The sequence below is a fragment of the Giraffa tippelskirchi genome, chromosome 14 (genome assembly GCF_054371585.1).
Source record: "Giraffa tippelskirchi isolate mGirTip1 chromosome 14, T2T-mGirTip1v1.2.pri, whole genome shotgun sequence".
In the NCBI taxonomy this organism is placed as follows: domain Eukaryota; kingdom Metazoa; phylum Chordata; class Mammalia; order Artiodactyla; family Giraffidae; genus Giraffa; species Giraffa tippelskirchi.
In genome coordinates this window covers 52,471,829-52,499,160 of record NC_137288.1, presented here as the reverse complement: position 1 = coordinate 52,499,160, position 27,332 = coordinate 52,471,829, and the positions used below count along the sequence as shown (strand labels likewise).

Here is a 27,332-nt window from a genome sequence, read left to right as displayed (position 1 = left end):
TGCTGTCATCTTGGAGAAGGAAATGGCAACCCACTCCAGTATTCCTGCCTGGAGAATGCCATGGACAGAGGAGCCTGGTGGGCTGCTGTTCACGGGGTCACAAAGAGTCAGACGTGATTGAGTGGCCAAGCACACTGTTGCTGTCATAAATAAAATGTCCTCTGTGTTATCTTCTGATGAGCAAGTGTTTGATGTTTTAAGTAAATTATATATCCTGGTACTTTAATAATTTTTTTTATTGTCTGTGTTAGTCTTCTCATTGATTCTTTTGGATTTTCCAGGTATCACCTGCAAAGAGCTAGCCTTCACTTCCTCATGTACAGATCTTCTGCCTTTAATTATCTTTCCTTGTCCTAATCTCATTGGCTAATACCACCAATAAAAAGGTAAACAGGTGAAGATGGCATCACCCTTGCCTTCTTTGGAGGCAATGGCATACTTCTTACACTTTGACATGAGACAAGATGTAGATCTTATTTCTTCACTTTAAATAGTTTAGCTCATGTTAAAGAACTGATCACCAATGCATATTTTATTGAGTTTTTTCTTAAAGTTAGGAATGGGTGCTGAATTTTGTGAAAAGCCTCCATGAAGGCAGGGAACTTGGCTGCATTTTTCAACACTCCATCTATAGAATGTTCAATACTAAGTACATAAAGTTTAGTATTATTTTTGATAAATGCATAAATGAGCAGTTCTAAGTTCCTAATTCTTCTATATAGCATACTGATTGTTATATTGTTTTCTAGTGTGTATGATACACAATGGGCACATTATAACTGTCAGAGCATCCATACTTGCTCACCTAATAAGTGCACCTGAGAAATAAAGAAAAACTAGCAGTAGGAGGCTACAAGTATCACCTGTACAGTTTAAGCTTTAAAGCGTTTGATAAAAATTCCATCTCTACTAAGGAACTTGTTTTCTTTTCTCTCTCTGGAGGTCAAGAACAGCAATAGTGAGCTAATCTAAGCTTATTTTAAATAAACTATACCAGTTTCAACATTCATTATGCCCTCATTGTAAAAATGTTCAGGTGAAAAATTCTGGGCATCTGACAGCAGGTTGAACGCTTTAATTCAATGAGAGGAGGGGACACCACAAGCCAATAATAGAAAAGCCTTTTTAACAAAGGATGTTATTCTCTTAGAGTAGTAATCTATTGCAAATTACACAGAAAGGACTTGATTATAGTTTTCAGTCTTCTAGAAAAGGATAATTTAATACGAAGTTAAAAGCTGATTCATTTTTGCAAGGGTTTTACAAGCTGTCAATTATACCCTTTATGAACCATCCACTGAGCTGATGTATAGTTAAACACAGACTGGGAACATTATTTGATTACAATTAAGGTTCTCAATATGATATTGTGAAAGTCTGATATACTACCAAAAATATATATTCTTGACTCCCTGTTTAATTTATATTTCTATAGTCCAGATAATCACTACTTAAAAATCTTACTCTATGCTTTCTGATAGCCAACTCAAAAGCTGAACAAAGCAGATGAACAATATTCTAGTGCGAAGGTAATTCTCACTGGAAAATAGATAGGGTATCAATTTTGGGGATCACTGTGTCCAAACACACAAATATTAATGGAATATTGCAGTAGCAAGGACTTTGAAGATCATCTACCAATAAATTCCACCCTCTCACATAATAGGAAAAAAACTGAACTCAAAGAAGATAAGCGATTTTCCAAGTCATACGTCTAGTGTTTAGTAGAGCCAGACTAGTTGTAGGTTTCCCAGTCAAGAATGAACGCTGCTTTTTCTGTTTCTCTCTCTAAATCACAGTTAACGCAAAGAATTTGAGACGTATCCTGTAAAGAACGACACGGTATATTTTTAGGTGGCTGGCACTGGATGTCAATTTACAGTTTCCTTAAAGACCCAGAAGTAAAGTTCCTGTGAGTCATCTTAAAAAACAGCTTGCAGGAGATACAAAATATTTTTCTTTCCTTCATAATTTTAAGTTGCATCATATAAAATCAAAAGGATAGGGCCTCAAGTAATTAACAGTGCTTTGTATTTGCCTACAAGGAGATTTACAAATGCTTGCTCAGACACAAGGTGGATTTTTAAAACAGATTCCACAAAAATCTCCAAAAGAAATTCAGGCATCTGGAGTCACCAATTACCAATTGGCTTTAAAAATTACTGCCTTAAAAGCCAAATTTTATATTGACTACTCCATTTCTCCTCTACTCCCAAATCCTAAAATATTTTTACATGGCTAGCCTCAAAAAAAAAATTATTTCCTTGGGAAGTCTGAAGGCAAAGATGGCTAATAATTTATAGTTCCTTTCCATATTTTGTCTGTTTTAGACCATAACTCATTCCTAACACTCTCAAAATTCTCAGGATGTGTAGCATCTATTTTCAGGATAATCTTTTTTACACAGGTAGAAGCAACCTGGCTTATTTATTGGCAAGAACAAGGGTGTAGTTTGCATTTTGTTCCATTGGGACAGTCTGTCTCTCCACATTAGAATCTTGGCTTCCAACCCTTTTAAAGTTACCTTCTACCTGAAACAGGCACCTCTCTTGAATTATTTTAAAATGTGAGTGAGGGGAAGAAAAAAACAACTAGCCCTCATCAAAAAAACAAAAACAAACCCTCAATTAATACCTCTGTTTTTGACATCTCTCACGCCCTCGTGCCTATAATCACTATACGATCACCATATGTCACTTTTCCATAATCTGGACCCAAATCAATGTCCTTTGGTGTTGAGAAAGAAAAAAGAACATAAAAGGAATTATAGGAGTAGAGAATTATAAAAAGAAATGAGATTCATGCATTCTATATATGGAATAATCAATATAGTACTCTTCTATCCTTTTGAGTTTTTAAAGAACCTTATTTACAAAGTTAAAATTATTTACTGGAATTTAAAATGCAGAAGTAACTCCAACTTAATCTTTACAACCAATGAAAAAACTAGAGACAGTTGATTGCACTCTGCCAATCACCAGTACTGTGAAATTGCTGCATATGATAAACTACATTTTTGTTGCTGTTGTTGTTCAGTCACTCAGTCACATCTGACTCTGCGATCCATTAGACTGGAGCACGCCAGATTTCCCTATCCATCACCATCTCCTGGAGCTCGCTCAAACTCACGTCCATTGAGTCAGTGATGCCATCCAACCATCTCGTCCTCTGCCGTCCCCTTCTCCTCCTGCCTTCAATCTTGCCCAGCATCAGGGTCTTTTCCAATGAGTCAGATCTTTGCATCAGATGACCAAAATATTGGAGCTTTAGCCTCAGAATAAGTGCCTCCGATGCATATTCATTATTGATTTCCTTTAGTATTGACTGGTTTGATCTCCTTTCAATCCAAGGGACTCTCAAGAGTCTTCTCCAACACCACAGTTCAAAAGCATCAATTCTTTGGCACTCAGTCTTGTTTATGGTCCAACTCTCACATCCACACATGACTACTGGAAAAAGCATAACTTTGACTAGACGGACCTTTGTCAGCAAAGTTATGTCTCTGCTTTTTAATATGCTGTCTAGGTTGGTCATAGCTTTTCTTCCAAGGAGCAAGCATCTTTTAATTTCATGGCTACAGTCACCACCTGCAGTGATTTTGGAGCCCAAGAAAATAAAATCTGTCACTGTTATCATTATTTCCCCATCTATTTGCCAGGAAGTGATGGGATCAGATGCCATGATCTTAGTTTTTTGAATGCTGAATTTTAAGCCAGCTTTTTCACTCTCCTCTTTCATCTTCATCAAGAGGCTCTTCAGTTCTTCTTCACTTTCTGCCATAAGGGTGGTGTCATCTGCATATCTGAAATTATTGATATTTCTCCTGGCAATCTTAATTCCAGCTTGTGCTTCATCCAGCCCGGCATTTCACATGATGTGCTATGCATATAAGTTAAATAAGCAGGTTAACAATATACAACCTTGACGTACTCCTTTCCCAATTTGGAATCAGTCCATTGTTTCATGCCTGGTTCTAACTGTTGCTTTTTGACCTGCATACAGGTCAATACTACATAATACTCACAATGGTGTCTTGGGTGTTTCCTCCAACGTGATGTTTTCTTCTTTCTTTTTCTTATAAAATATTATAATCTAACTTTGGAAATAAGCAAAATAGAGACAAGGAAGAAGAATATTTTGAAACCACAGAGTACTAACAACCCAAGTACAACCACTTTGAGGTTCATAAATTGGCTTCTCTGGTGGCGCAGATGGTAAAGAATCACGTGCAATATAGGAGACCTGGGTTCAATCCCTGGGTCTGAAAGATCCCTGGGAGAAAGCAATGGCTACCCACTCCAGCAAACTTGCCTGGAGAATTCCATCAGCTATAGTCCATGAGGTCGCAAAGAACTGGACACGACTGAGTGACTAAGCGACAACAATAGAAATAAATACAGATATAGATATCTATGGGCTTCCCAAGTGGCTCAGTGGTGAAGAATCTGCCTGCCGATGCAGGAGACGCAAGACGTGGGTTTGATCCCTGGGTCAGACAGATCCCCTGGAGGAGGAAACGGCAACCTGCTCCAGTATTTTCCCCTGGGAAATGTCATGGTCAGTGGAGCCCGAGCAACTGAGCACACAGGACTTTAAGGAAGGGTACCTTTTAATTCTGGGAAGACCAAGTAACCGGGTACTCGTGGCCTATCTAGAAACCCTCCAGATAGGTTATGCTCATGATCTTGAAAATCTCTAGCAAACTGCTCCATCGAGCTAAAGTAAAATCTGCTCTGGAAAGGTATCGGGTTGGTCATGATGCTCTGCTGGATGTTAGCCATTTCCTTTCATATGAACACACCCCGGCATTCAACAGAGATTAAACAGCACATATGGATAATGCTGTTTGGTATATGCTAACAATCTTGGCAGGTTTCCCTTTAATAAACTACTCCAGATGTTAGCCTCAGTAATTATGCCTGCCACCATTCAGCCTTAAGAATGAAATACTGCTGCTACAATTCCTTGTTTGTGTGTCTATGGATCATCCATAAACATAAAGCCTGCACCATTAGGACAGGCTCGTGAATGGGCTCTGCATAGAAACAAGCATAAAGAAGAACAGCAACAGGCTGACCAGCGTGAGCTGGTAACTATGAAAACACAGATGCTCTTAGAAGTTTTCAAATCATTTTTACACGCTACATTTGCACCTTCTGTAGCTAATGAAACATTTACACATTCCAATGCCTTACTATTTCAAAATATGCCAGAAAGTGACAAATCTGATGCAAACAATTATCTGTAGCACAGATACAACAGACTATCATGCGTGAAAAGAAATCTAGTCTGGAAATCTGATTCTATAGAGGAAAATTAAAATTGAGATGCTGTGTGCTAAACTTTTGAGTGTTGTTAGAATTGGGGAAACATGGTTGTTTTCATTTTCTGAAGGCCTAATTTGCAAAAGGACTCTTCATGATCCTATTAAGAAACAAAACAAGTCAAAATAGATCTATAACTAAGTGTCAGAACAATAAGTTATAATGACTTGATTTAAAGGAGAATCCTGGAAAAGGCATAGCTGATGTTACAAGTGATGCAATTTTCTTGACTTTAAAATGAATCTCCTTGGTGAGGAATAATCAACCCAGTCTTTTGGGATATTTAAATGATTGTGCTAAAAAGGCAGCATAACCAGTGAAATGATTAAACTGATATCAAATGATTGCTGACAGTAGACTATTGAGAGTACTAATAATGCTGTCAGTGTCATCGGAGCCCTGAAAAAGGAACTTCTATAAGAACTATTTTATATTAAGGAGTTTAAGCAACACTTTCACCTATTTATCTTCAAACCATCATGAGAGCAAAGTCAATATTCCTGTCGAAACCCAGGTACTTCAGTGAAGGTATACAGTGAAGCTGCCCTTTGATGGGAAGGTGGCCACTAGATGTGGACCACAGCACCTGAGCCACCTTATTGGCAGCGTGGCACCGAACACCACAACTCCTCTTCACTTTCCAAAAGCCAACGTTCTGAGACGCTAACTCTAAATGAAAGCCCTATGAAGTAGGTAAACTCTAAAGAAGACACATCAAGTAAATTAAAAATAAACTATACGTCAATATACCAGGGCATGCTTAAAATTACATGACAATGCACAGAAAGATCAGGTGAGTTGTCTTAAACTTACCGGACAGCTAAACACACTCAAAACTTTCAGAAATGACTGCGCAGCAGCGAACACACCCCAACAGCCCCGGCACATCCCGTACGAGTGCTAAGCATCACCGACCGACACGCGATACAGTGGCACAAATGACCGCGGGACAGCCCACCTCTCTCCACTAGGGGAGCCCTCCCCTCATGCTTCACCGGGCTCCTGTAAGCACAACCCACAACAGAAAAGGGGAAAGCGCTATTAAAACCAGCCTGACATTTAAAAAATCACTTTTCTTCTTTTTGAAATTGGAGTCTAGCTGATTTATGTTAGTTTCAGGTGTACAGCACAGTGATTCAGTTACACACACACACACACACACACACACACACACACACACACACACACACACTTTCTTTTTCAGATTCTTTCCCATTATAGATTATTACAAGATATTGAGTCGAGTTCCCTGGGCCATACAGTAGGTCCCTGCTGGTTGTCTATTTTATACATTGTCACGTGTATATGTCAATCCCAAACTCCTAATTTGTCCTTCCCCCCTTTTCCCTTTGGTAACCGTAAGTTTGTTATCTATGTCTGTGACTCTATTTCCGCTTCGTGAATAAGTTCACCCGCATCATTTTTTTTTAGATTCTACATATAAGCGATACCATATGATATTTATCTTTTCCTGTCTGACTTATTTCACTCAACGGAATAATCTCTAGGTACACCCATGTTACTGCAAAAGGCATTACTTCATTAGCAATGGCACCCCACTCCAGTACTCTTGCCTGGAAAATCCCATGGATGGAGGAGCCTGGTAGGCTGCAGTCCATGGGGTCACTAAGAGTCAGACACGAATGAGCGACTTCCCTTTCGTGCATTGGAGAAGGAAATTGCAACCCACTCCAGTGTTCTTGCCTGGAGAATCCCAGGGACGGCGGAGCCTGCTGGGCTGCTGTCTATGGGGTCGCACAGAGTCGGACACAACTGAGGTGACTTAGCAGCATTATATATATATATATATATATATATATATATATATATATATATATATGTCTCACATCATCTTTACCCACTCATCTGTTAAGGGACACTCAGGCTGCTCCCATGACTTGGCATCAAAAAACAGTGCTGCTGTGAACATAGAGGGGCATGTATCTTTCTCAATAACTCAAAGGGTGTGGGACCCTTTTTGGTTTCTGTGTCTTACTAGGAACTCTTACTGACAGGATGGACTCTGACCGTCTAACTAACTAGGGAACAGTATCCTCTGGAGTCAGCTGACCTGGGTTCAAGCCCTGACTCTGCCTCTTGTGAGCACTTCCCTCCCACTGGTCAAGCTGCTCAAACTCGCAAAGCCTCTGTTTCCTCATCTGCAAAATGGGGATAATGCAACCCTCCAGCACAGGACTACCGCCTGGATTAAAACACTTCGGAAAAACCCAGCACAAAGGCTATTCTCAGGGAGCCTTCAGGACAGCTTCACTTCTGTCTCCTTTTTTGCAAAGTTCTTTTTTCAACCTCAATTTTTAAAATACTGTTTTAAACATATTTATTCCGGCCACTGGAAACTTCCCACATTCTATAAAAGAGCTGCAACCTTCCATGAACACGTTCTCAGGTACTGTTCTGTCCCCTTTGGATTTAACACTGTTGTGGAAAGCAGTTTCCTAGGCTTTCTCTATGATTCACTGTCCCCACCTGATCAAATTCAAAGTGTTATCCAAAGCGCATTCTTCATGAGGAAGAGTCATCATCACACAGCATCATGTGCATTTTCTGATGACATCTCGCAGGATGGAAAATGACTCCAGCAACACGAGACATATGGGATTTATTAGGACTACAATGCACACACTTCCTACGATCTGGGGCTGATGACTCTTCAGATTTAAGGGAAGTTGACAACACAAAGGAAAGGCAATATGGCAAGAGGAGGAGTCCTACAAGCCTGGGGAAGACTCCACCCCTAGAACACAAGTCTCCACGCCTCCAGGATCTCAGGCTCCAGGCTCCATCATTAGACGGCAGAGTGGAAACCAGCCATGCCCAAGCCAACTTAACCCCGAGGCTTTCTGGGACACACAACGCCTACCGAAAACTGCCCAGGTCCTCAGGCTTTCTAAGATCTGCTGTGACCACCACATCTCTCTTTAGAACACACTACAGTTCCAACTACATCTCTCATTCAGCCACACCCCCTGCACTGGAAGGTGAAGTCTTAACCACCAGACCTCCAGGGAAGTCCCTACACTTCTCATTTTTGAAAATCCCAATCCATCTCTTCCTTTCCCTCTCCCTACTCGTATGAGTCCCCTTCCTCTTTGAGCCTGATTCCTCCTTCCTGCCCCCAACCTGAGTCTGCATTTCTGAGAACCACCTGGTTTTCCAAAGTCCAGTGCCCATGCCACATCCTCTACATGCCTTCCTAGACTTTTGGTGTAATTATTCTTTTTATTATTTATTATTATTTTTGGTCACGTAGTGCTGCATGCAGGATTTTAGTTCCCAGACCAGGGATCAAACCCCCACCCCCTGTAGTGGAAGCACAGGGTCCTAACCACTGGACCACCAGGAACATCCCTAATTACTCTATTTATAACCTTTGTTGTTGTTCAATGGCTCAGTCATGTCCAACTCTGCAACTCCATGGACTGCAGCATGCCAGGCTTCCCTGTCCATCATCATCTCCTAGAGTTTGCTCAGATCCATGTCCATTGAGTCGGTGATGCCATCCAACCATCACATCCTCAGTCACCCCTTCTCCTCCTGCTCTAAATCTCTTCCAGCATCAGGGTCTTTTCCAATGAGTCAGCTCTTCACATCAGGTGGCCAAAGCATTGGATCTTCACCTTCAGCATCAGTCCTTCCAATGACTATTCAGGGTTGATTTCCTTCAGGATTGACTGACTGTTTTAATCTCCCTGCAGTCCAAGAGACTCTCAAGAGTCTTCTCCAGCACCACAGTTCAAAAGCATCAATTCTTTGGTGCTACGCCTTCTTTATGTCCAATTCTCACATTCATAAAACCTACTAAACATTATACTTTCATTCACTAAAAGGAACATTTATAGTAAATCCTCGGTGCCAGGAATAGGCCTGAGTCCTTTTTAAAACACACCATCCTGCTCAAAGGGAATCCTCAGCCAATAAACAAAACCAACCAATGAAAGCAGGTATAATGTAATGTGATGAATGTAGTAATATAAATAACATACAAGGCACAGCAATGGAAGAAGGCACAGTGGTTAACATATGCACTTTGGGAGCTGGCCTCAGAACCTAACCACAGTTTAAAAGATGATTTTCTTTCAAAACCCACTCTCAACAACTAACACATGGCCTTACATAAATGCAGCTTCTGCTCCATGCTGGGGGCCGCCAGCGACCAGAAGGCCATTTTGAATCTACATCTACTTACACGTGCTTTTCCAGATAGAAAGAGCAGACGGCTGTCCGGCCGCCTGTTGCTGCTGGTCATCTATCACAACTCAGACTTTACTTTGACTGACATGACATTTCACAGCTATAAATAAAAGATCCTGATTGCACCCATGGGGCAAACGGTTCAACAAACAGAGTGTCAATTCATCTGGTAAAATCTAAGATACCTGAATGAAGAAAAATAACAGAGCTGACAATTAATTGGGCTCTTCGTGGTACAATGATAAAGGGTAACAGTTGATCACCATCAAAGTCAATAAACCCTTCTTAGAAGGCATATTATTCATGTAAAAGCACTCAGAATAAACCACCCATATGAACTAAGAAAATGATTTCTTTTAACAAAAAGGTACTTGCTACTAATTACAACTTTAATGAGTACAATATAAATGTATATGCATGCGTGCTCAGTCGTGTCCGACTCTTTCTGACCCCATGGACTGTAGCCTGCCAGGCTCTTCTGTCCATGGAATTTTCCAGGCAAGAATACTGGAGTGGGCTGCCATTCCGTTCTCCAGGGGATCTTCCCGACCCAGGGATCGAACCTGGGTCTCCTGCATTGCAGGCAGATTCTTTACCATGTGAGCCACCAGGGAAGCCCTAATGAGTACAATAAATAAGAATAAATCCTGGAATGTCCAGATTAATCTCACTCAGATCATGTCACCATTTTGCTCAAGAGTCCAGTGGCCCTCTCCACTGCCTTTAAAGTCTAAACTCCTTACTGTATAAATAGCATTATACCATATAATATTATATAACATACTATTATAGTCTACTAAATATTACTAATATTAAAGTCTGCTAAATACATAATATATGATATTTCCCTTCGCTTTCTTCTGAATCGTGGCTCTAAGCAACCTTTCAATATATGTGTCCAGGCTCCGCTGGGCATTCCATCTCCAAGCGTACTTGACAATTTCGTCTTCCCTGTGTGCTCTTCTCGCCCTGCCCTCTTGCCCCTGCACTTGGTTATGACAGCGCACAGCCCCTGGCATCTGGTCCCTTCCCCAAAGGCTCACCATCACCGTGGGGCAACTCAGCTCAGGTCAACCATTGCCTTATTCAGGCACCCTTCCCCAGTCTTCTTGACACCCAAAGCCATGTAAACACAATTCCTATATGTCCAGTATGGTGCTACACAAAATACATCCTCACTAGGCATGTTCAGTGAGTAACCACATCTTTAACTCTTCTGGAATTTACTATTTCAAATTATAAAAGCTTCATACTTAATCTGTCTAATTCATTTTCTGTACCTCACTGTACCTAATAAAATGGTCTGTGTATTATAAACATTGAGGAAACACCTATTCAGTGTTCAATGGGAATAGACTGAGAAGCTGATTTCCAGCTTTATACCCTAAAATCATGACATTTTAGACTAAGCCTCTTGCATTGTTAAGCTAATGCTTATTAAGTTTACATCAAAGTATAACCCAAAAAGGGCTTCCCTGCTGGCTCAGACAGTAACGAATCTGCCAGCAATGCAGGAGATCCTGAGTTCGATCCCTGGGTAGGAAAGATTCCTTGGAGGAGGGCATAGCTACCCACTCCAGCATTCTTGCCTGGAGAATCCCACAGACAGAGGAGCCTGGTGGGCTACAGTCTATGGCGTTGCAAAGAGCCGGGTGCAACTAATGCAACTAAACACACATAACACAGAAAGACAAAAATATCTCCAAGTATCTAAAATTAATTTAAATTACAGAGCATTCAGCAGTTTTGAAAACCTGGTATTCGAAATCTAAAAACAGAATAAGATAAAAATCAACATTAAAGATTCATTCATTCATTGGCAAGTAAACGTGGAAATATCTCAGGATATTATTAACTGGTGGTTCTGACTGTGTCATTGTGGGGCTGTATCATTTCACAATCTGCACTTATGAATTATTCCAGTCAGACTATGGTTAAAATACAAGATGGAAACTGTCAGTGTGTGTCCAGAGCAGCAGAGCAAGCAGGAAGTCATCTCTGAATCCCACTGCAATTTCCCCTGAATTCAGTCACACTGAGCTCATCAGTGAGAAGAATGGGAGAAACAGTTTTTCTCCCTCTAAAAATTAAGTAAATTTTCTTTCCTTTAGCCATTCTCTTCTCGACATCCATTATTTCTCAATGGACAGGTCCCCCCAGAAACTCAACATACACAGCAACGTTTAAATAGAATGAGGTCCAGGGGTTCATTTAATAACACACTGGCACGTTTAAGCTTGGTCCAAGTAAACAAGATAAGCAAAAACCTGTACATCATTTACTTACCTATAATCAGGAAAGCTACTCTGATCATTATATTTTATTCACACTGAGAATTATAAAGTAGTATTTTATGCTTACAGAGATGACAGCATGAACAACTGAAAAAGAGAATTTGGGTATTTTCTGTTTTTCTCCAGAAATGTCTCCCCAGCACAGCAATTCACCATCTGCACTGTATGGGTTAGAGGACCATGACCTTCAGAGCAGGCTTTGCTGGTGGTTCAGATGGTAAAGAATCTGCCTGCAATTCAGGAGCCGCAGGTTCGATCCCTGGGTTGGGAAGATCCCTTGGAGAAGGAAATGGCAGCCCACTCCAGTATTCTTGTCTGGAGAATCCCATGGACAAAGAAACCTGGCGGGCTACAGTCCATGGGGTTGCAAAAAGTCAGACATGACTGAGTGGCTAACACTGACTGACTGACCTTCAGAGCACTAAATATTGCTCTCCGTTCCCCAGAACCTCCAAAGAGAGTAAAATCAGGCCAAGACAACATGTGACCCATTCTATGTCTATACTTCTGATATAAGCAGATGATAATGAAAGGAGTGAAAGTACAAACACTGTTACTGAACTGGCTTTGACTTGGATGAAAGTGAGAAAATAACCCAAGGAAATCACATTTGGCTCACTTTGTCAAACACACACAAAGAATTTTTTTAAGTAATTATTTATGGCACAAGTTTGTGTCCTTTTATATATTTCACAACCCTTTTCAATAAGGAAGAGGAGGACTAGATCTCAGCTGTCACACACACCCTAACATTTTTCATCTAATTTACTAAATTAACACAGTGCAACAATTATTTCTGTTTCGGATTACTAAGATTTAAGAAGCTAATCAGCATCAACTTTCTGTTTTGGGCTTCCCTGGTGGCTCAAACGGTAAAGAATCTGCCTGCAATGTGGGAGACCCAGGTTCGATTCCTGGGTCGGGAAGATCCCCTGGAGGAGCAAATGGAAACCCACTCCAGTATTCTTGCTTGGAGAATTCCATGGACAGAGGAGCCTGGTGGGCTAGAGTCCAAGGGGTCACAAAGAGTCGGACACAACTGAGCAACTTACACATTATTTAGCACAAGTATCTGATTTAGCACACAAACTGTATCTGAGTTGAATTAAAAGCGTATTTCATAATGTTTTCTTTATAGGATAAAGGTGACGCCTGGTTGCCTTCCTCTGTAACAGTATCCTTTATGCCTAAAACCAAATAACTGTATTTATCACCCCTGCCTGGTATCAGTATTTGTTGGATTCAGTCCACATGAAACTACAAGGCTTCCTTGCATGATTCCTCACTAGCTTCATTTCCGTTGTCACATATTTTAAAGGTCATATTTTTATTATTGCATATTTAAGAGATACACATAAAATGATATTATTCAGAAGTTATTCTGAATAATAAAAATGTTCTTCCAGCACCTTAATACTGCTCTATCATGTCCTGAGTTATTTTCTCAGGATACTTAAATTATTTACCTAAGAACATTTCTCCCTTGTGTTACATTGGGTACATTTTATATCTTATTTCTCAAATTAAAAGTGCTTTTCTGCAGCATCTCTGAAATTTAAAGTAGCCCACGATATTCCACTGAGTAATACACTAAAAGTATGGGTTAACAGTGTGCCTATAAATAACAGAGGCAAAGAGGAAAAAAATCTCTATATATGAACAATTCATGAGGTCGCCACACTCAAAGGAGAACATTACAACCACCTTGAGCTACATGGGCTCTCTGCCTCTGTCTGAGGTCTTCAATTCCACTCACATGTCATGGCCCTAGTCTGTTCATAAGATTCCTTGGCAATTTTAAAGCTTACCATGGCACAGCTTCTAGTAACTTCACAACTTTTAAGAGTAGAATGCAAAAAAAAAAAAAAACAACAATGAAGAGAGGTTATTGTAGCTTAGTGTCTCCATAGCTAGCCCAGTACCCATCCTTCTTCCCTACACTGAGGGATGTTAGGAGACTTCCACCCTAAATTCTATGCGTGCTTAGGATCGCTACACCTCTCAAAGAGCTTTGCAGTGTCAGGAAAAACACTGGATGATGAAGTCCTCTGATTACCTAGCCAGAAGAATGAGAGACAAGATTAAGGTTTTACCAACTAAACATTATCTGCACAACTCACGTATGATCCATTGGGCCTTTAACCATTCATCATCACATGGAATGGAATGGAAATTTTTGTGCACTTCAAACATTTATATAAAGCCTGTGCGAGGGACTTTCCAGTGGCTAAGACTCTGCACTCTCAGTGCAGAGGGTCTGGGTTAGATCCATGGTCAAGGAACTAGATCCCACTTGTTGCAACTAAAGATTCCACATGTCACAACTAAAGATTCCATGTGCTACAACAAAGATCCAGTGCAGCCAGATAAATAAATAAAAACTTAAACCCTGTGCTAGATATTCTCCATCAGCTCCTCCAAACCCACCCTCCATGACCTGGAAGCCAACCACACAGGAGTTCTCACAGGTTCCTTCTGGTTAAGTGGCTCAGTAAGGGCATCAGGAGGAGGTCGGAAGGATCAGGGACAGAGAGGTGTGGCATTTTCATTCATAGCCTCCATTCCTGAAGGCTCTGGTTCAGCACCAGCTGAATTCATCTAAGGCAGTAGTGGTTCCAACAAGGACCTATTGTGGAGCACAGGGAACTCTGCTCAGTGTTACGTGCCAGCCTGGATGGGGGAGAGTTTGGGGAAGAATGGATACATGTGTACGTATGGCTGAGTCCCTCTGCTGTCCACCTGAAACTATCATAACATTGTTAATCGGCTATCCCCTAACACAAAACAAAATGTTTAAAGCTTGGGGAAAAAAGAAAAGGAAAACAAACAAAAAGAAAGCAGTGGTTCCTATGACTGACTCCCTTCACAGCTCTCTCCAGTCCCAAGGGGTGGACGGGTGCTCCCCCATCCCCTGTCAGGGTACCTTAACCCTGGCTCCACCTCTGTAACCAGTGTCTCTATTAAATCCTCCTCAATCACCCGTTTCAAAGTTACCTTCTGTTTCTTGCAGAAACCCTAGTACATTTTCTTTGCAATTCACTTCAACTGGGAAATAGCTCTATTTCACATGAATTCTACTTTCTTTATATTCCATGAATGTAACATTTATACTGGAACTGCCTCAATTTCTATCTTATTTTTTTTCCATAAAATTATGACATGCTTGAGGACAGATATGTGTCATACTCCTGGTTTAAATCTTGGTCAGACTAATGGCTTAAAAAAAAATTTCACAAATAACTTCTGAAATTACTTTATGCTACGAGTCTGGGATGGAGAAGTATGCTAATTTGCATCTTGTCACTAAGCCCGCCTCTAGTCACCACAGCTGAAGCTTTCTTCCTGTGCTGGACAACTACGATGCCCATGGGCCAGCCAGGAGCCCTGGCCCCCTTCTGAAGGGTTTCTGCCTCAGCAGTTTTATCTGCATAAATTTGCTCCAGTCCACAAAGACAAATTCCCAGGATAAACATATCCTACCTACTGGGCCATAACCAACTGGGCTGCAATGCTCCAACAAAATAAAAAGCACAGGGCAAGAGATTCCTGGGGCCATTACTATCCTTTGCCTCCAATCGACAGCAAACCCCCATGATTTGGAAGTGCTGGCTCCTCTCTTCTGAATTTGATTAAGCACCTACAGTAGACACCTTAGGTATGAAGTCTTCTCAACCTTCCTCCATCACAGGCTGACCCTGGGATTCTCCTGAAAGCCATTATCTGGAATTTATTTTCTCCCCAACATCTATACCCTTTCCCAACACTTGCAGGAATAGATTTAGATGACTAAGTCCTATAAAGACTGGCAGAGGACACTCAGAAAGCTTGCTCTTTGGAAGAAAAGTGATGTCAAACCTAGACAGAGTATTCAAAAGCAGAGACATCACTTTGCCGACCAAGGTCCAGATAGTCAAAGCTATGGTTTTTCCAGTATGAGAGTTGGACCATAAAGGCTGAGCACCAAAGAACTGATGATGCTTTTGAACTGTGGTGTTGGAGAAGACTCTTGAGAGTCCCTTGGACTGCAAGGAGATCAAGCCAGTCAATCCTAAAGGAAATCAACCCTGAATAGTCATTGGAAAGACTGATGCTGAAGCTACAATACTTTGGCCACGTGATGCAAAGAAGACTCTGATGCTGGGAAAGATTGAGGGCAGGAGGAGAAGGGGGCAACAGAGGCTGAGATGGTTGGCTGGCATCACTGATTCAATCGACAAGAATTTGAGCAAACTCTGGGAGATGGTGAAGAAAAGGGAAGCCTGGAGTGCTGCAGTCCCCAGGGTCGCAGGGAGTTGGACAAAACGTAGCGACTGAACCCAACAACAACAAGTTAGAAAGCACCCTCAGAGGCTTGGAGGTAACCCCATCCCCAGAACTTTTCTGGAAGGACCATCTCTGTGTTCCTAACACCATCTTTCCTTGGAAGAATCTCCATCACCCCCTCTCCTTTCTTCAACAGATGGCAGACTTGAGGATTCTGCTGGAATTACCTCCTTGTGGAATAAAACTTCCAGCAGTGAAGTCAATGAAGGACCTGGGGCAGGGAAAGGCTCCATTTCTCAGACATGCAGCAAAGATTCAGAAACAGATCACCATGCTTCCAAGAAAGAGCCAGTGCTGCCCACCTTCCCAGGAAAAAGCCAAATGTAGGTTTTTGAAAATGCAACCATGCTGGGCAAGTAGCTTGGACTGGAATATGAGTGAGAGCTGATCAAATGTGACGTCATGATCTCAGTGTGCTTCCATGAAGGCACTCCTGCGAATTTTTTTAAAACTCTTAAAACTCCTTGTTTTAACACAAAACATAGAAAGTACCTATGAAAAAAGGGAAAGTGTTAGTTCCTCAGGCGTGTATGACTCTTTGCAACCCCGTGGACTGTAGCCCACCAGGGTCCTCTGTCCATGCAATTCTCCAGGCAAGAAAACTGGAGTGGGCAGCCATTAACCTTCTCCAGGGGATTTTTCTGATCCAGGGATCGAACCCAGGTCTCCTGCATGACAGGAGGATTCACCATCTGAGCCACCAGAGAAGCCCAGAAGGAACCTTCTGTAAACAGTAATTTTAGTCCATCACCATAAAATATGAAGCAGAGTATTGCTGTCCATTAAGGAAATTATCATTCGGCATGAACATAAACATCTTCTGTTGCCAATACACACTTCACCGTGTTTACAGGTGCATTTTAAATGGAAAGTTAAATTATTCTGGGGAATAAAATTACCATTAGGAAGGTTTCCTAAAGCAATTTCAGAAGCATCGGATTTTTAAATTATCATCTAATAGGCTGCCAATATCAGATAAATTAGAGTAAATCAAAATAAGATTAAATGTGTAAATAATATGTTTCTTCAATTCCACTATAGGTATAAGTCATTGCATGGCAAGATTTTTATTTAAAATGGAAAATATTCACCAAAAGTATCATTTTTTAATATTCCCTGGTTGTTTCATGCCATTATTTTATTTCCTTGTTAGGAAATAAAGAATTCAATAAATAAAGAATTCAGTCTTAGATTTTTACCTAACTCACCAAGAAACCCTTGTTTGCCTAAGCTTTCATTTAGAAATCTCATATTTAGTATAAAAATTTTATGCTATCAAAAGTGATGATTTGCTCTTGCCAAAATTACATGATCAATATTTAAAACACTTTTTTGTGATCTAACAGTAAAACTGGTCAATGTCATTCCCAACGCTCCCATTAAAATTTTTACTTTAAAACATTTATTACAAGATTATTTGAGGTTATAAACTACAAAAAAATCATTTTGACTAAGTCAGAAGCAATAACCTTTTACACCAGTTCTTTCTACAGCAGCTTACATTTGTTTTATAGAAGAGTCAAAATCTTTTTGAAACTATTACTTCTTCCAGGAGCTTTCTCTTTGATGTCATTAACTTTGCCCTCTTTTTTTATCTTCAATCTTAAATTAATTCCCTGGGAAGCATGTAGCTTGTTGGCTGGTCGCAAGGATTAAATGTAAGGGTTTACAAAGAAAAGCAGCTTTTGATACAATGCTATTACAACATGATCGCTTACCCATAAATTGTCAAACACAGAGGGTTTTATATGTGAGACACAAATGTTGTTCATTTTAAAAGCTATTATCATGCAACAAATAGAATGCGGATCATTCTTCATAGTTTGTATTCACTTTACAAATAATCAGTAAACACCATTCCAGGACAACAATGATTTCTGCTCCTGTGTTATTTGTTTGCAGATTTTTTTTTTTTGGTCATAGGTTTTCATTGTGATATGCTAAGTGGGTCCTTCTTATCCACCCAGTCAAAGGATTTCATTGATATTATGCAAATATGGGAACATGCCTGAAATACTCTAATTTCTAGCTTTCATGGGGCTTTTGGGCTTCTATGATTAAAGGTGGTGTTCACGGAGCAGTAAAGACAATCTTGTTTAAGGCAAAAGTGTGTTTTTGAAATGACCACCCAATACGTTTTATTAGAATAGTTTTTACAAAGGCATTTTAAGCACAACGACTCCAGAGTAAGGTTGGTTTTTTTGTTTTAGGGTTTCCCCGAGCATCTACTCCCTCCTTGCTTGCATCCTGCATCCCCACAGGTGTGCATCCCTTCACAGGCTCTGGGTCCCTAGTTCTCTGGAAAGGTCCACAGGAGGGTCTCTCCAGGGCTTTCAGTCTTTATTAGTGTAGTGCCCAGAGAGAGAGAGAAAATCGGTCTTGTTCCCTGCAGCCTGCCCTGACTCACAGGGCAGTCATTAGGTAATAAATCTTCCCCCGAAACGACTCTGTATCTCTCCTGACCTTTATCCCCAGCTCAGCTCTCTGGTCTGCCACTAGATTCTGTGAGTTTTCCAATGCCCTTACAATAAACTCCTTTTCTGCTTTAAATTAACTGGGGTCCAATTTTAGTGCTTGCAACCTGAGAACACTCACTGATACAGGTGCCCTTTCCTGAGATTATCTCTCTGATAAAGTAACAGACACTGACTCTATTCTAGGGGCTCTTCCCAGACGTGAATTATTGCCTGACCTTGCCTAGTGGCCCTGAGGATTCCTTAGGAGGCAAACTTAAAAAAAAAAAAAAAATTCAATAGCTTTCGGTGAACTGCATCCAAGGTGGTTGTTGCGGCTTTTCGCCCTAAGACTTGGTAACTGATCAACAAGGTAACGCTGCATCTGCCCATTTATATAACAGACCTTCTAATTTCTAATTTACGACCTCTAATCTCAACTATATTTGCAGGAACTCTGAGTGAGCCAGTTCCGCAGACTCATTCCCACAATAAAATGAGCGGTGTATTGACCCATGTCTTTGTCTCACTTGCAAGACACATTAAAAGTCTGCATATCCTTGGCACTAAAAGTCTTGAACGATGCTATCTTTTCTAATAGGTTTATATTACCATCAGGAAGTTCTAATACCTATCGAGGCATCAAGATAAAATGATCATACTTTCATTGAAATTTCTGACTAAAGACTTCTTAAAACCAAATGAAATTAGCCAAACCTGATGGCACTAGTGGTAAAGAATCTGCCTGCCAATGCAGGCGACACGAGAGACATGGGTTTGATCCCTGGGTGGGGAAGATCCTCTGGAGGAAGGCATGGCAACCCACTCCAATATTCTTGCCTGGAGAATCCCATGGACAGAGGAGCCTGGCAGGCTGCAGTTCATGGGGTCACAAAGAGTCGGACATGACTGAAGTGACTTAGCACACATGCGCACGCTGAAATAAGATGTTTGCTGTGTCACTGAATAATGGCCCAGGCTGGTGCTTATTCCAGCAGGGTGCAGACAGAGCCGGGGGTGCTTAGAGATAGCCTTCATTTCATGGAGGGTGGGATCCTACAAGTGTACCCACTCCCAGATTCCATACCGTATAGAACTTGTGAATATGAAGACATGCCACTCCTGGGATTATAGTCACTGTTAGGTTTATCGAGATATACACAATGGTGGTTATGGTAACATGCTGATGCCATGTTGTTACATGACACATCCTCTTGAGTCCTAAAAGGAGAGGGCTGTCTAGGGCTGGTGGCAAAGGCAGAAGTCAGAGAGATTTGTCAGGATGAGCCATTGCTGGCCCTGAAGCTGGATGGGGCATGACAAGAAACGCAGAGAGCCTTAGAGAAGCTGAGAGCACTGCTTGCCCAATGCCAGCCAGGAAATGAGTACCTCAGGCCAGAGCCACAGGCAACTGAATTTGCCAGCAACACAAATGAGCCTAAAGTGACTTCTTCCCCAGATCCTCCAGACTAGTGCTCGGCCAGAGAACACCTTGATTTTGGCCCGGTGATGCCCTGAGCAGTCTTCTGATGGAGAAGGATGAGCTAAGAAGTGCCGGCTGTCTTCATCTGCTGAGCCAGTGGTTGCTAGGCAACCAGAGCAAGTGAAAACATCCCTGGATCAGGAAACCCTGGGTCAGTGAAATTTATTTCTCAGACCACAGCTTCTAGGTCTCTTCCGGGAAATCACTCCCCTAGTTCCTCTGCCAGTCTCCTACACCCAGCATGATAGTTATCACTGGCAGGGAAGAGATGAGGGGAAGGATGGCCATACTTAAGGAGCGGTGCTTCAGGGCCCAGATGTTACAAGAGCACCCTAGTGGCAGAGAGTACATCTTTGTTAAATGGAAGGAGAAACTAAGCCCCTCAGATGGTAAGTTACATAGGAGCTCAAAGTCACATGGCAGCAAATGAAAGCAAACTAGAAATACCTATTCTCTAAACCGGGTTTTTACTGTTGAATTGATCCCAAATTACACTCACCCTAAAACTACTGCAGGACACGGACCCACAAGGACAATAAAGAAGCCCAAAGAGTCTGTCCCAGTTCCAGGGCCCCCTGGCCAACATTTCGCAACTCACAATGCCTCAGACAGAAGGAAAATGGAGCTTCATAGTGCCATTTAAAATGAAAAATTCTAAATGACTTTCCCCAAGCTCGTAAGCAAATTATTTGTGAACCTGAAAAATTTGAAATTTCTTATAAATAACTAAGGTCTGATTTTAAAATACATTTTAAAACTAAACTTGAAGTCATATATCTCATCAACCCTACAATTACACCACAAAGGGTCTTTTTTTTGTTTTTTGGCATCTCTAACAAATAGAGCTGTTGAAATACTTTCTACTGGCAAATGCAAACCAAGGAGACACTGTACCAATCATGTAATTGCCCTATATTCTGGAAAAGCTAGAATAAATCAGAGATAGTTTAATAGAAGTCAGAGAGCAGCACTGAATGAAACTAAAGATGCTATAGGCTTTTTTTTTCCTTTGCTTCCAAGAAAGCATATAATCTTGATGACACATAGCCCATAGCCAAATGATTCCAAATACAATTGCCAGTTGTGTGTTTTTAATGCTGGTTTCTCAATCAAGATGTTTCATATATCTTCTTAGACATTCTCTCAGAATAGCTCTATGTGAGATACCCTATGTGATATACATATCTCTATGTGAGATATGTGGTATCTCTATGTGAGATACCGGCAAGAATATTTAAGTATGAGGATCGTATTTATAAAACAGAAACAGACTCACAAACATGGAAAACAAACTTATGGTTATCAAAGGGGAAAGAGGGGGAGGGATAAACTAGGAGTTTGGCATTAAAATAAACATACTACTATACATAAAATGAGCTTCCCTAGTGGCTCAGCTGATAAAGAATCCACCTGCAATGTGGGAAACCTGGGTTCGATCCCTGGGTTTGGAAGATCCCCTGGAGAAGGGAAAGGCTAACCACTCCAGTATTCTGGCCTGGAGAATTCCATGGACTGTATAGTCCATCGGGTCACAAAGAGCTGGACACGACTGAGCAACTTTCACTTCACATGCATAAAACAGATAACCAACATGGTCCTACTGTAAGCACAGGAAACTATATTTAGTATCATGTAATAACCTGTAGTGAAAACAAATCTTTAAAAGATTTTATATTATAACTGATTCACTTTGCTATATACCTGAAACTAACAACATTGTCAATTAACTGTATGTGTATGTGTGTGTTAAATCGCTTCAGTTGTGTCCGACTCTCTGTGAAGCTATGGGCTGTAGCCCGTCAGGCTCCTCTGTCCACAAGATATTTCCAGGCAAGAACACTAGAGTGGACTGTCATGTCCTCCTCCAGGGGATCTGCCTGATCCAGGGATCGAATCCACCTCTCCTGCATTGTCAGGCTGACACTTCAGCACTAGCACCACCTGGAAAGCCCTGTCAATTAACTATATTTCAATAAAATTTTTTTAAAGCTGCTAGGTAAATTCCAGGGATTGGGAAAACTGAAAAGTAAGCCAAATTCAGCTGCTACCTTTTTTGTTTTTAAATAAAGTTTTGCTGGAAAAAAAAATAAATACACGTGAACCATAATAAGGCAAAAAACCTATCTGACCAAACTGAACCGGAATCCCAGCTCTGCCACTTCCCAGCTGCGAGGCACGGAGAAGAAAAGACACACAACCTGCTTCCTCTCCTGGAAAGTGAAGCTCCCAAGAGGACCAGCACTGCAGGGTGCGGAAAGCAAGGTGAGCACTAACAGAGGTGCCAGGCACGGTTCTAAGCCTCAGTTCCAGAATGTTCTGTTCCATTATACTCACAGACTCTCCTCCACAGTCACGGACAGCACAGGAGAAGGGATCAGCGACACTTCTGGCAATTTCTCCTCCGATGTCCCCCATCCCTACATCTGCCCAATGAAACCACAAATGCACTAATCTCCAGTCACTGGGAGGAGAGACCGTCGTTTTTAGTACATACATGAAAACTCGGAATGAATGTAAAATGAATATTAAAAACTTCAGAGCTGTTATGCAAGGAAAAGTAAGCAAGACCAAGTGGGTGATGTGTCTGCTCAGACTAGCCATCCACGAGGCAGGGCCAATTAGCAACATGGACTAGTTACACCAGCAGTGCACTTGGGAACCACTTCTGAACATAAATAAGCATTCTTTTGCAAAATGTAACTCCATTTTAATTTCAAAACGGAGCAGTAAGAGGTTACAGGGCAGAGATAGGCATCATCCAACTGATGCTAGAAACAAAATTATAAAGAGGGATTTGACAGCATCTGACAACAGGCTCTACTTACCCACTAACCAACAATTACAAATGTGCTCAATAAGAAGAAGTGCTTTTTTGCAAAGTCCTATAAAATGGAGGCGTTCTAGGCAGACAGACCCTCTACTTTCTAGCTACGCTTAACTTGGCAAGCTACTTTAAACACAGTTAAATCTGTGTCTTCAACAACAAAATGGACACTCTGAGCATCTTCTCAGAGTTATGAGGATTAAATGAGATAATACACAACAATTAATCAGAAGGACTCTTTAAGTTTATCCATCATTATTATCATTCAAGCAATTCTGAGATTCACTTTAAAAAAAAAAAAAAAAAAGAACTATTTCACATAAGGGGAAAGCACCCTCAAGATGAATTCCTTCTTATCTGCACATGCTGATCCTAAAAGAGGTAAAGGTGTCTAAAGCACAGTGTCCAGTCTTCCTTCTGAACTGAAGGATGTACTCTGGATCCAGTTCACACATGTGTCCCCTCAACGCCATCAAACTTTTCACGCTGGACCCCAAGATCCAAATATGTCAGCACCCACTAGAGACCAGGGGACACAGCCTCCACCCCTCATTCATCCCAAGATACACACCGAACACCCCTAATCCTTCATTCATTCCTTAGATGAATAACCAAGTACCTACCACTCACCCAGGTACCCGAGATGAAACTGCAAAGTCCAGAGACCCTGGCTCAGTAGAGGTCACATTCTGCGTGGGGCGGTTGTTGTTCAGTTCCTCAGTCGTGTCCGACTCTTTGCGATCCCATGGACTGCAGCACGCCAGGCTTCCCTGTCCTTCACTATCTCCTGGAGTTTACTCAGACTCATGTCCATTGAATCGGTGATGCCATCCAACCATCTCATCCTTTGTTGCCCCCCTTCTCCTGCCCTCAATCTTTCCCAGCATCTGGGTTTTTTCTGCTTGGAGCAGACAAGACAATAAAGAAAGGAATCGGTTTGTCATCGGTTGAATGGTAAGTTCCACTGAGAAAAATAAGACTGATTAGGGGCACAGAGATGAAGGTAGTTCTTGAATATGGGGTGTGGGAAGGGTCCTTCTGATGAGTTAGCATCTCAGCAGAGATTCAAGGAAAGGGGGCAGGGCCTTTCTGGCCGGAGAAAAGACAGGAAGGGGCTCGCCAGGCAAGCATGGTGCCCGGATTGCACAGAGTGAGCCTGCAGAAGCAGCGGGCCTGCTCGTGTAGGGAAGACTTTGGGTTTTCCTCCAAGAAATGAGCCAAGTAAATGTGCCAAGAACTCTGCCACTTAGAAAGCAGAAACAGAGCAGCCTCTGTGTTGACGGAACTAGCGTCTAAGGGCAGGCAGTGAGATATTAATCAACCCGAGAAATAAAGGCCTTCTAAGGAAGGCACCTCTCATCAGCTCTCTTTTAAACTGTGGTCCATCTGCTTCTCCAGCTAAGGATAAGAGGGAAAAAAACTTAGGCCCTGGTGGACTGCCATCTCTATGTAGAGACTGAAATGTACTAGTTTGCTATATCCACTGAAACATACAGCTGTTAAACCAGTAATCACTTGTCATTCTGGGTTGCGAACATCCAATATTAATACTAAAAAAGTTAAGCAGTTCCATGACACAGTGCATGATTAATCTCCAAACAATTCTAAAGCTCACGTTCAGAGAAGCTTCTGGTGGGGTTTTATACGCTGTCAGGAAAAGTGTAATCGCCAGGTGCCTCGAAGCAGTTCTAGAAACAACATACAGGTTTACACAACTGCTTCATCAGAATGGAAAGAGAAAGACCATAAGAGGAGAAGTGAAGGGTGTTTTGGACAAGTAGGATAGTAAATGTAGTCTGTCTAGAAAGCATCCACTAGAGTAAAATTAAGAGAAAAAGAACTCTCTTTAAATCCCAAATTAAATCCCTAAATAGTATCTACAGCTGGCCCTAGACTTGGCTTAGCAATGACTTCATAGGCAAAACTGTGCAAAGCATAGAAAATTAATATGAGTTCAGAGACTTACAGATATTAGTAGCTCAGTCATGTCCAATTCTTTGTGACCCTCATGAACTGTAGCCCACCAGGCTCCTCTGTCCATGGAATTCTCCAGGAAAGAATACTGGAGTGGGTTGCCATGCCCTTCTCCAGGGGATCTTCCCAACCCAGGGATCTAACTGGTGTCTCCTGCCTTGCAGGCACATTCTTAACCACTGAGCCACCTGGGAAGCCAGGGAAGTGATGCACAGTGTGGCTCAGCAGGTAAAGAATACGCATGCAGTGCAGGAGATGCAAGTTCTACCACTGAGTTGGGAAGATATCCTGGAGAAGGGAATGGCAACCCACTCCAGTATTCTTACCTGGAAAATCCTATGGACAGAGGACCCTGGTGGGCTATAGCCCACAGGGTAGCAAAGAGTCGGACATGACTGAGCAACTAAGCATGCATACAGACTTATAAAAAGAACTCAAAAAGAGTGCGTCTTAAAAATATTTTCACATTTCAAGATAAAAATCATGTTTTTTATATTGTTCGAGCTTTAAATAATCTGCCACATTCAAACAGGAAACACACTCTCAATAAGATCCATGCAGTTAATGCTTTAGATTTATCTTAACACTAATCCTTCACACACACACTGGCCTACAATCAACTTCCAGCTGATAGAAAACTTGCCCAAATGGAACATCAACCAACCATTTGGAGGCATGAAATTTTGGTGAGGGGTAGAAATGAGAGTTTAGTTACAAAAATCACTAATACTGGTTTCAGCTACGTATTAATCCTTCACTGCTGACCTTTGCAAGCCAGATGCAGTACAAGTCAGGCTCAAAGTCAAGGATGACACAGGAAGTTCACAGTCATCAAAGCCGTGGAAATGGAGAGGATTATGCCCCCATGGTTGTGGTGATCAGCAGTCACCACACCTTTCCTTCCCAAATGCCAGGGCCCCGAGGTAACCAAGAGGCTATCTATATGCTGACCTGTCACTAAAGAAGCACATCAAGAGACTAAGGTATTTTTCCAGCTATCGCAACAATAAATAATCTCTGTTTTCTCCAAGCCAAGAATTGCTATGGAATGGAAACACTGAAGAAGTAAGTGAAGAAAAATGCCTCTGCTTCCCAGAGCATCTAAAAGCTTACAACCCAGTTCTGGAAAATAAGGGTCTTCACCCTTTGATATGCCTGGCACACAGCCACACACGTTGCAATTTCACGATTAAAAAAAAAAAAAAATGTACTGAGTGAAAAACGAAATGACATCATCCCACCAGCCGGCAAGGTGTGTGTCCTGCTGGTTATCTACACAGGTAGGGTCAGAGGCAGAGAGGACCGTGTCAGTGGTCCTTCACCAGGTGACAAGAGGATCAGGAAGTGGTTCTGAACACATGGCCAAACAGCTGATGCTTATTCTGTCTTCAGCACTGGGATGAAAAGCAGCTGTGACATCAAGAAGCTTCCGTAGATCCTTGACACTGCATGCATGTTTTCGATTTAACTGTTAGGTACAGTTCTGTTGTCCTAAAAAGGCCTGGGCTCTCGATAGGCTCTTCATTGTGAATGTAAGCACCATGTTCTTCTCATGAGTCCGTATACCAGGCTCCCCTGACACACTGGATGCTGTTCGGTTTTCCCTTAAAATGTCATAGCGCCCTCAGCACTGATCACAGCTTCCAACAAGTCATGTGAGATGACTTAAAACACAAACTTTATCCTTCGATCAAAAATAAATACATTTTTTTTAAAAAGAATAATGAAAAAAATGCAAACTACTGGATGAAGTTGGTCAAAAGGTACAAACTTCCAGCTGGAAGATAAATAAGTACTAGGAATGTGACGTACCATAGGATAGACGTAACTAACACTGCTGTATGTTATATATGAAAGTTACGAATGAACAAGAATATATATGAAGGTATAACTGAGTCACTCTGCTGTACAGCAGAAATTAACACAACATTGTAAATCAACTATACTTCAATAAAATTTTTTTAAAAAGAAGTTACAAGAGTAAATCCTAAGAGTTCTCATCACAAGGAAAAAATTTTTTTTCTATTTCTTTAATGTTGTATCTGTATGAGATGATGGATGTTCACTAGGCTTATTGTGGTCATCATTTCATGTTGTGTGTAAGTCAAATCATTATGCTGGGCACCCTGAATTTACACAAGGCTAAAGGTTAACTGTATCTCAATAAAACTGGAAGAAAAAAAATACATGAAAAAATAAGATAAAATGGAATGGAATGAAATAAAATAAAATGCAAACTATCTGCACAAGTGAAATAGTGTTTGTAAAACACTAAAAAAAAAATGAAGGTTCTAAATTAATATGAAAATCTCTAAGGACCCTGCCAATTACACCCCAAAAGAAGAATATATTTCCATTAGCAATACTGACAAGGCAGGATTATTTTATTAAAACTGTTATTGCTTCTATTTTACTCGAGGTTGATGAGAATGATTTTTCTAGATA

At 41.2% G+C, this 27,332-nt stretch overlaps 1 protein-coding gene and 1 long non-coding RNA gene across 12 annotated transcripts in view; both read right to left on the bottom strand.

The window, feature by feature from the left end:
- The window catches only part of PTPRM (protein tyrosine phosphatase receptor type M), a 649,319-nt gene that overhangs the window by 533,476 nt on the left and 88,511 nt on the right, over positions 1–27,332 (bottom strand). The gene's annotated exons all lie outside the window — the stretch shown is intronic.
- Positions 8,562–16,455, bottom strand: LOC145534331 (uncharacterized). Its single transcript, XR_014074472.1, has 2 exons — positions 13,248–16,455; positions 8,562–10,043 (listed from the first exon to the last, which is right to left on the bottom strand). It is a non-coding gene; the product is annotated as an uncharacterized LOC145534331 (long non-coding RNA).